Source organism: Biomphalaria glabrata, chromosome 14 (genome assembly GCF_947242115.1).
Source record: "Biomphalaria glabrata chromosome 14, xgBioGlab47.1, whole genome shotgun sequence".
In the NCBI taxonomy this organism is placed as follows: domain Eukaryota; kingdom Metazoa; phylum Mollusca; class Gastropoda; family Planorbidae; genus Biomphalaria; species Biomphalaria glabrata.
In genome coordinates, this window is record NC_074724.1 from 373,649 (window position 1) to 383,531 (window position 9,883).

Below are 9,883 nucleotides of genomic sequence, written 5' to 3' on the forward strand. Positions count from 1 at the left end.
ACGAATATGCTATAAATATGTCGCCATCGTAAGCCGAAGACATTCGTCATATAAGGCCCTTAAATCTGACATGGACGTCGCAACCTGTGGGCAGTGAAGACCATTAGCTCGTTAACACGTCGTCGTGTGACGTGGCGACGAACTATTGGTCTAATCTGCCCATAGGTGGGAAGTGTGGTCGAGAGGCTAAGTGCGCTTGAACTTGGCTTGTCTTGGCTACCTAGAAGGGGGCTCGAGGTTCGACACCCGACTCGGGCAGAGTTGCGTTTACTGAGCGCCTAAAGGCAGCACGGAAATTCAACTCCTTGATAACCCCATCCCCCCCCCACTGGTCAACAAATGAGATTGGACCAAAGCGCTCTGAACATGCTATAAGCATGAAAGTAGCGCTATATAAAAGCTATAATAATAATAGGTTGCGACGTTGCAGATCAGTGTTCAGGTCTTCTATGACGATTCGCCACGGCCCAACCCACTGCACAGCTAAGGTTGAGGTCATTTAAGACAGGTCGAAGACAGTTAAGGAGTTTCTCCGTAAACAGCAGTGCCCTCAAAGTTCTTATATTCAACTACCTGATCGCTGCCTGATTGTGTGGTATGCGCTCTGGACTACCGTTCGGTTGTCTTGAAGGTCCCGGGTTCGAACCCTGCCAATTAACACCCCCTCGGTCGTCCCCCAGGGGTTTTGGTTGGGGTTGCAATTTTACAGCCACAACGTTGTCTGGAGCAAACAGATTGGGACATGTTTGTAAACAACTGCCCAGACAGATGAACTTACCACAACTGTTATTTCGTACATCCAGTTCTGTGAAAACATGATTGTACCAAAGAAGAAAATTAAAACATTCATTAATAATAGACCCTGGATGACCAACATTAAAAATTAACATTCTGACGTCATCGAGAATTCATAGAAGTCTATTTATAAAGCGCTGGTTATGAGTGTGTATGTGTTTTTCGTGTGTGAATGTTGTTCGTATGTGCATCTATATCATGCATCTATATTGTTATTGTACAGGAGTTACGCTGAGGTTGTCAATTGTAGTCAAACTGAATTTCCATTTGATTGGATCAATAAAAGTGAGTCTGGTGTGAATGTACACTTTGGTTTCTTTTAGTTATAATGTTTTTTGTTTGGTGTAATGCACAAATTGTAAGACAAATTTCCATACGAACAATAAAGATTATTATTATTATTATTATTATTAACTTATCTTATCATCTTATATTAACTTATCTTATCATCTTATTCTTTCAACCTTTCTATAGAGACCTTAGACTAGCACGCAGAGGTTCTTTCAACCTTTCTATAGAGACCTTAGACTAGCACGCAGAGGTTCTTTCAACCTTTCTATAGAGACCTTAGACTAGCATGCAGTGGTTCTTTCTACCTTTCTATAGAGACCTTAGTCTAGCATGCAGTGGTTCTTTCAACCTTTCTATAGAGACCTTAGTCTAGCATGCAGTGGTTCTTTCAACCTTTCTATAGAGACCTTAGACTAGTACGCAGTGGTTCTTTCTACCTTTCTATAGAGACCTTAGTCTAGCATGCAGTAGTTCTTTCTTCCTTTCTATAGAGACCTTAGTCTAGCATGCAGTGGTTCTTTCAACCTTTCTATAGAGACCTTAGTCTAGCATGCAGTAGTTCTTTCTTCCTTTCTATAGAGACCTTAGTCTAGCATGCAGTGGTTCTTTCAACCTTTCTATAGAGACCTTAGTCTAGCATGCAGTAGTTCTTTCTTCCTTTCTATAGAGACCTTAGTCTAGCATGCAGCAGTTCTTTCTTCCTTTCTATAGAGACCTTAGTCTAGCATGCAGTGGTTCTTTCAACCTTTCTATAGAGACCTTAGTCTAGCATGCAGTAGTTCTTTCTTCCTTTCTATAGAGACCTTAGTCTAGCATGCAGTGGTTCTTTCAACCTTTCTATAGAGACCTTAGTCTAGCATGCAGTGGTTCTTTCAACCTTTCTATAGAGACCTTAGACTAGTACGCAGTGGTTCTTTCAACCTTTCTATAGAGACCTTAGACTAGTACGCAGTGGTTCTTTCTACCTTTCTATAGAGACCTTAGACTAGTACGCAGTGGTTCTTTCTACCTTTCTATAGAGACCTTAGACTAGCATGCAGTGGTTCTTTCTACCTTTCTATAGAGACCTTAGACTTGGGAACTTTACAGAAAGTAATAAAAACTTCTTGAATGATATTCTTGGCTGTGACCTAGTATTAGGATAGGTCATAAGACCAGTGACCTGTACTGTACTGGCAAGTTAGTCCAGTGGTACTTTGTGGTCCCAATTATATTATCTAGGCCAGGGGTTCTCAACCTGTGGGTCGCGACCCCCTTGGGGGTCGACTGACGATTTGCCAGGGGTCGCCAAAGGCCATCGAAAAACTGGATTGTTTTGTTAATTCTTCTATTCCTGTGTCTGTGTGTTCAAAGGGGGGGGGGTCGCGTCAGAGTTGGCAAATGTAAAAAGGGGTCGCCGAGCTGAGAAGGTTGAGAACCGCTGATCTAGGCTAATAACTATAGCCTCTAGATGTACAAAACTACTGAGACAGACAAGTAATAAGTCTGAGATTTCAGTTGCAACAAAAAAAAAGGAGTTTATTTACAAAGAAAAGAAAAAGATCATGGAAACTATAAATGGCAATAAAGGCTCACCAAAGAAAATGACATAATGAAAGAAAGCAAAGTAGCAAGACAGTTTCCGGTCAATATAATGAAAGGACCACCATCATAGAAGCACAATAATGTCTTACGCCGAAAAAACAATAAAAATGGTTTACAATAATATCATACATGCATTAACAATGAAATGACGTCATTCATGAGACACACTACTGTCTCGTATCTAAACAACAGATGTCTTTCAAAAAAAAGCATACAGGAGAGGATAAGAGATTAAGTAGATCTATACCATTTACATAAACCAACTTAGTACTAACAAATAAATAAAGTCTACTTAGCTCATTATCGAAATACTCTTCCCACAACAGTGGCACACTCCTCTTGAGTAACACAGCAATAGCACAACAACACAAGTATTAGTTAAACATTATAGAGATTTAGTTCAAACTACACTGGTCAGTTGAAAGACTCTAGAGAGAGTGGCAATTGTAAACAGTTAACAGGGACTTAAATCAAGTAATAAAGGGGACTAACTCTAATACAAAAAATAAAGGTAGCCACCCTAATTGTCCCTCTTGTCACGCTTGCGAACGCCGGAATGGACAGTAATAATAATAATAGTAATACAGGACAGAGTAATCAGGACAAAAAATTACGAGAAGAAATATCCTGAAACTCAATGTTGTCGACAAATGCCGAAAATGTGGAAATGTGGGCGAGTCGATTGAACACATTATGGCAGGATGTCCAGACCTATCAGAATCAGCCTACCTAGGTCGCCATAACTAAGTTGCAAAGTTAATACACCAACCACTGGCGGATCCAGAACTTTTGAGTGGGGGGGGCGATTTTTTTCCAAACCCTAACCCTAATGCCCAGTAAACCCTAACCCTATGCATAAACGTGCATATATATATATATATATATATATATATATATATATATATATATATATATATATATATATATATATATATATATATATATATATATATATATATATATATAATATATATATATATATATATATATGAGAATTTTTAAAAAGCAGCATTTCTAACCCTTTGGTGAAAAACAAAACAACTGGGGCATCGCTATAAGGTTTTCATGTGGGGTTCGGGGCGAAGCCCCGACGACAAAAGCGTTTTCTTGCTTTTTTCACTGCAGAAAAGTATTCTCCTGACATTTACAGCTCATTATCCATCAGTGGAGTTCGGCCGCCGCCAAAAGCGTTTTCTTGCATTCTTCACTGTAGAAACGCATTCTCCTGACATTTACAGCTCATTATCCATCAGTGGAGTTCGGGGCGAAGCCCCGCCGCCAAAAGAATTTTCTTGCATTCTTCACTGTAGAAACGCATTCTCCTGACATCTACAACTCATTATTTATCAATGGAGTTCGGGGCGAAGCCCCGACGCCAAAAGTGTTTTCTTGCATTAGTCATTGCAGTAACGCATTCTCCTGACATCTACAACTCATTATTCATCAGTGGAGTTCGGCCGCCGCCAAAAGCGTTTTCTTGCATTCTTCACTGTAGAAACGCATTCTCCTGACATCTACAACTCATTATTTATCAATGGAGTTCGGGGCGAAGCCCCGACGCCAAAAGTGTTTTCTTGCATTAGTCATTGCAGTAACGCATTCTCCTGACATCTACAACTCATTATTCATCAATGGAGTTCGGGGCGAAGCCCCGACGACAAAAGCGTTTTCTTGCTTTTATCACTGCAGAAAAGTATTCTCCTGACATTTACAGCTCATTATCCATCAGTGGAGTTCGGCCGCCGCCAAAAGAATTTTCTTGCATTCTTCACTGTAGAAACGCATTCTCCTGACATCTACAACTCATTATTCATCAATGGAGTTCGGGGCGAAGCCCCGACGACAAAAGCGTTTTCTTGCTTTTTTTCACTGCAGAAAAGTATTCTCCTGACATTTACAGCTCATTATCCATCAGTGGAGTTCGGGGCGAAGCTCGCCGCCAAAGCGTTTTCTTGCATTCTTCACTGTAGAAACGCATTCTCCTGACATCTACAACTCATTATTCATCAATGGAGTTTTTTGCCCCGCCGCCAAAAGCGTTTTGTTGCATTCTTCATTGCAGTAACGCATTCTCCTAACATCTACAGCTCATTATTCATCCAATGAGTTCGGGGTGAAGCCCCGCCGCCAAAAGAGTTTTCTTGCATACTTCACAGAAGAAACGTATTCTCCTGACCTAAAACTCATTATTCATACTATTAAAAAAGGACCTTTTGAATAATGTTGTACTTATAATATTCTAATATGAATTTATAGGCCCTTAATACATTGCAAAAAATCCGATTTGTTCCTTGAAAAGATAAGACACCCCACATATTTAGATTTTGGCTTTGAGGATCTCCGCCGAAAAAAAATTATTCGATAAATAATATTCAATAAAATCAAAGTATAAATTGTGAATTATAGTCCCAAATTTATTTAACTAGAAAAATATCGGATTGAGTAAAGGTTAGAAAAAGGCGACTATGAAAAAAACGATTTGGGTTTAGAACTCATCTCAATCGTGACTCTTATACTGAAAAATTTCGTTTGAATTCTAATTTTTTGAATGCAAAGTCTTTCTTAAAATAGTTATGATAAATTCATGTGAAATTACATAAACTCTGTCTGGAAATGGGAGGGGCGGTAGAGTGAAAACGATTAATCCTCGCTCCTTTAATAATTTCTGCTAAAGATTGCATTTGGCATTAAAGAATAGGGGTGTGGCGACTCGATGTAAGAATTTAATTTATAGTATATATAAATTATATTAGTGACAGATGTTTTTGTTTTATAATTTCCTAACTGTAATATAAAAAGAAAAAGTATTTGTTTGTCCGATGGGGGAAAGGCGATTGCATGAATCGCCCCTCCCACCTGGTACAACCCTTTTTCATTTAAATTTTACTAATGTTAAAATTTGAGATTAGAGTGTGGTACGACATAATAAACAATGAGTTCACATATCAATATGTAGTTTATATAATATAGATATTCAACTAATTTTGTTCACAATCTATGATTCTCCACAAAAATAGGACCGCCCCCCCCACTCAGAGGACTAGAGTAGGGAGGGCAGTACATGCAATTTCCCCCTCCCCCAACCTCACCGAAACGGCCAAGATACAAGAAGGCGAGCGACATAATATAAATCTTTATATTAATTCAACTAATTTTGTTCACAAACTATCATTTCTCCATTAAAGTAGGACCGCCCCCCCCTCAAAAGGTTTAGGTGGGAAGGGCAGTAGAGATAAATTGGCAAACAGGGAACGACATAATACAAAGATCGGTTAAAATATCAATAACAAGTTTTAATCACATAGATATGTAATTGATTCTGTTAGCAAGCTGTGATTTCTACAAAGCAATTGGACCGCCCCCCCCCACTCAAAGGTTTAGGGGGGGGGGGCGGGATTGATACCATCGCCCCCTCCCGACCCCACCAAATCGGCCAACATACTAGAGGGGGGGGGCGAAATAATCTAAAAATAGGTTGAAATATAAATAATTAGTATATATTATTAACATAAGCAATGAATTCGTATACAAATTGTGTGAATTCTACACTAAAATTCGTCCGGGTGGGGGGGGGGGGGCGATCGCCCCTACCGCCCCCCCCCCTGGATCCGCCAGTGACACCAACACCTGGCTTTGACGTACAATTTGATCGGTAAGGACACTCCTTCTTATTATAAATACTCTCCACAAGAGGTTCTCGAGTCTACTGAATATCTGCTGTACTGGGATAGGCCTATTCTGACGACAAAACGATAGATTTCAATCGCCCGGATCTGCTGTTCATCGATAAAAAAGAAAAAACCGCTACCATTATCGATATCGCCGTACCACTATCTCATAATTTAAGAAAAACTGAGATAGAAAAACAAAGAAAATATGGGAACCTAGGCTTGGAGATTAAGCGTCTATGGAAACTGTCCAAAATAAGAATATACCCCATTGTTATATCAACCGAGGGGATAATAACAACTGACCTCACAGACACCTTCAAGGCCCTTAACATTCCTAGGAACATCCTCGTTGCCTGTCAGAGGTTGGTACTTCTGCAGACCTGCCACATCACCAGAAAATTCCTCGGTGGAAACTGATAAAGGGACAACGATGAATTTTGTTTCCCTTTAACGAAACTCGACCCTGGCAGCGCCAGAGAATGAATACTCGTTCTTTTATAATAATAATAATTTAATTTACAGAGCGCTGTTAACAAACAAAGTGAAGGCTCAAGACGCTGTGATAACATTACAAACATAAACACGAGAGCTAAAATGAAAAACTGATCTAAAAAAGTTTTAAACAGATAGTTCGTAAGTCTTAATGTTTTTCTTTAATGTAGTGTTGCATGTTGTCAGTCTTAGAGCAATGAGGAGTGAGTTCCAAACCTTTGGTCCGTGCAATGTGAAAGCCTGCAGACCATAGCTTTTGAGGGAGAAACGTGGCACCACTAGAAGCGTTGAGTCCATTGAGTGCAGGGCTCTCTGAGGGAAATATGGAGTAACTAGTTCGCTAAGGCACAAGGGCATTTCTTTTTAAAATATCCTGATGACAAAGTGTTGCCACCTTGAGTCGATTCTCGCTATAGATGGACTGCTCATTGTCCGACAGTTACGTAATGACAGGTATCTAGTATGGGGGACAAACGTATGCCAAAAGCAGTCTTTTTATTTTTTGGTGAGCTGAAAGGTGGTTGACGACAGTGATGACCCATGAAAACGCTTTAAAGACGATCTTAGGGCGCCAACTTGCTTTAACTGACATAGAATAGAGCACCTAGCTGCTTCAGAATGTAAAAAAAAAAAGTTTCCCTTTCAGACCTTGTGGTCTATAGGGCAGATGGTGTAAAGGTCATCTGTTTCTGTGGCTTAGGGTGTCATGTGGCCAGCACAACGACCAACCGCCTTTACTTATCCCCCAACTAATGTCAGGTACCCATGAGAGCTGGAGGTGGACTCAGAGGCGCCCGAAATTAAAAATCCCAGTCTTCACCAGGATTCGAACCCCGGTCTCCGGTTCGGAAGCCAAGCGCTTTACCGCTCAGCCACCGCGCCTCCTTCAGAACGAGACAGCTGGAGGTCACTTACAAAAGTAGCGGGGCCCACCATTGAGACCCAAAAAAAAATTCCACTGCCTAAGACAGACGTAGAGGGCGAGAAGAGAATCAAAATCATCCACAAGTGGACAATGGTTATGTCTGCGTTTCTTGTGGTAATACATGATAGCAGCTGGGGCTGCGTAGCCACGGGAAATACTCTATTTACTTCTCTGCTCTTACCTGGAGGCATCCAAACCGGCACCTTCGACGGAGGTCACGTCCAAACGCTCTACCGGCCCGAGCCAGACGGTTATCAACTTTCCTTGAAAGCGACGCGTCATTTAAAACAATTCTTCCTAATAAGTGAGAATAATACCCCACATGTAACCCACGATATTTTTAAACTACCCATTATCGATTTTCCCCTGAATTTAATATTTTTCAGTAATCATTCAATATAAAATAATTAGTTTAGTTTACTATATTGTTGGCCTCCTTCAGTCGTAGGACAATTCAGGTTCATCTCGCACACTTTTCCATGTGGCTGTGGAGCCCTATTGCGGAGAGACACTCCCGTCCACTAATATCGCAGGTACTATATTAATTACACACAAATTAGGAAAGGATTTAATTTTTTATAATGCTCGCTTGTTTTTTTTCATTATATACATTCTCCGGTTCATCAGAGTTGGCATCATTATTTAAAAAGCGCAAATAACAGACTTGCAAAAAACATTAAGTCATACACAATCATCATCAATTCCGTACATCTAACAGGGGCACGACACTCTGTTATTGATATTGACATTTTATTGTATTGAACAAATGTTCTATTCGCAAAGACATGACAAATTTAACAGTTTTTACAATATTTACAGTAAGTTCTTTGTACACTCCCCCCCCCCCAACCCAGCTATTCCCACTCGTGTCGACGAGTCTTTGTATATCGCCAATTTAGACAACTTGTAAATGAGCTGTCCCGAGTAACACAAAGTCCGATTTCAACATATGGTTCCATCTATCTCATTGTTTGACTGTCAATTTTATGGCCGTGATAGCTGAGTGCATTATTTTAATTTGTCAAGTTTAGAAACATGTCAAACTCCAGTTAAGATTCGAATTAATCCAGTGTAGCAGTGCTGCCCAAACGGCGGCCCGCGGGCCATTTCCTGCCCGTCCCGTGCTGCTATACGGCCTATCGAGACTTCTGCCAACAACGGAGTTTTTGAGGCTCATCTCCTTTACAAGCAACGATTATTATTATTAATATTATTATTATTATTATTTTGCGATCCAGCGACCAGAGACACACTTCTTGAAAATGTAAATGGATCCAAGACCGAATATGTTCAGCCGCCCCTGCACTATATGAGACCAGCTGATTCCTTACACAAATTCACTTCATGAACTTCAATTTGTTCAATGCAATGGCTAAAGTGTTCAATTTAGGAAAATTAGTTTTAAAAGTTTGAATTTCTCCATTGAATAATGAAGAATTATCCCTGTTTAGAAATGTCCCTGATGAGAAATGTCCCTGATGAGAAATGTCCCAGTTGAGAAATGTCCCTGGTGAGAAATGTCCCTGGTGAGAAATGTCCCTGTTGAGAAATGTCCCTGTTTAGAAATGTCCCTGTTGAGAAATGTCCCTGTTGAGAAATGTCCCTGGTGAGAAATGTCCCTGATGAGAAATGTCCCTGATGAGAAATGTCCCAGTTGAGAAATGTCCCAGTTGAGAAATGTCCCTGGTGAGAAATGTCCCTGGTGAGAAATGTCCCTGATGAGAAATGTCCCTGATGAGAAATGTCCCAGTTGAGAAATGTTCCATATTTCAATTAACTTGGGTATAATCAGACGAGAAAGATGGCAGTGTCTAGCCAAATGTTTTCGTCTGAGAAGAAAGGAGATTCTAGTCGACTCAGCGATCGTGTGAAATTAAAATAATGCGCAATAGCATTATTTTTTAGTTATTTCTAGGTATCTTTATAAGTCAATGTATTCCTCTTCAAAAAAGTGTTAAGCTGTTCGGTAGATATTCTTGAATCGAAAATTGTTGAGCTCATAAAGTGCTTTGTTTACTGGTTATATTCATCCAGTTCTTCGAACTAGTTCATGTTTTCCTTTGTTTACTGGTTAAATTCATCCAGTGCTTCGATCCAGTTCATGTTTTTCTTTGTTTACTGGTTA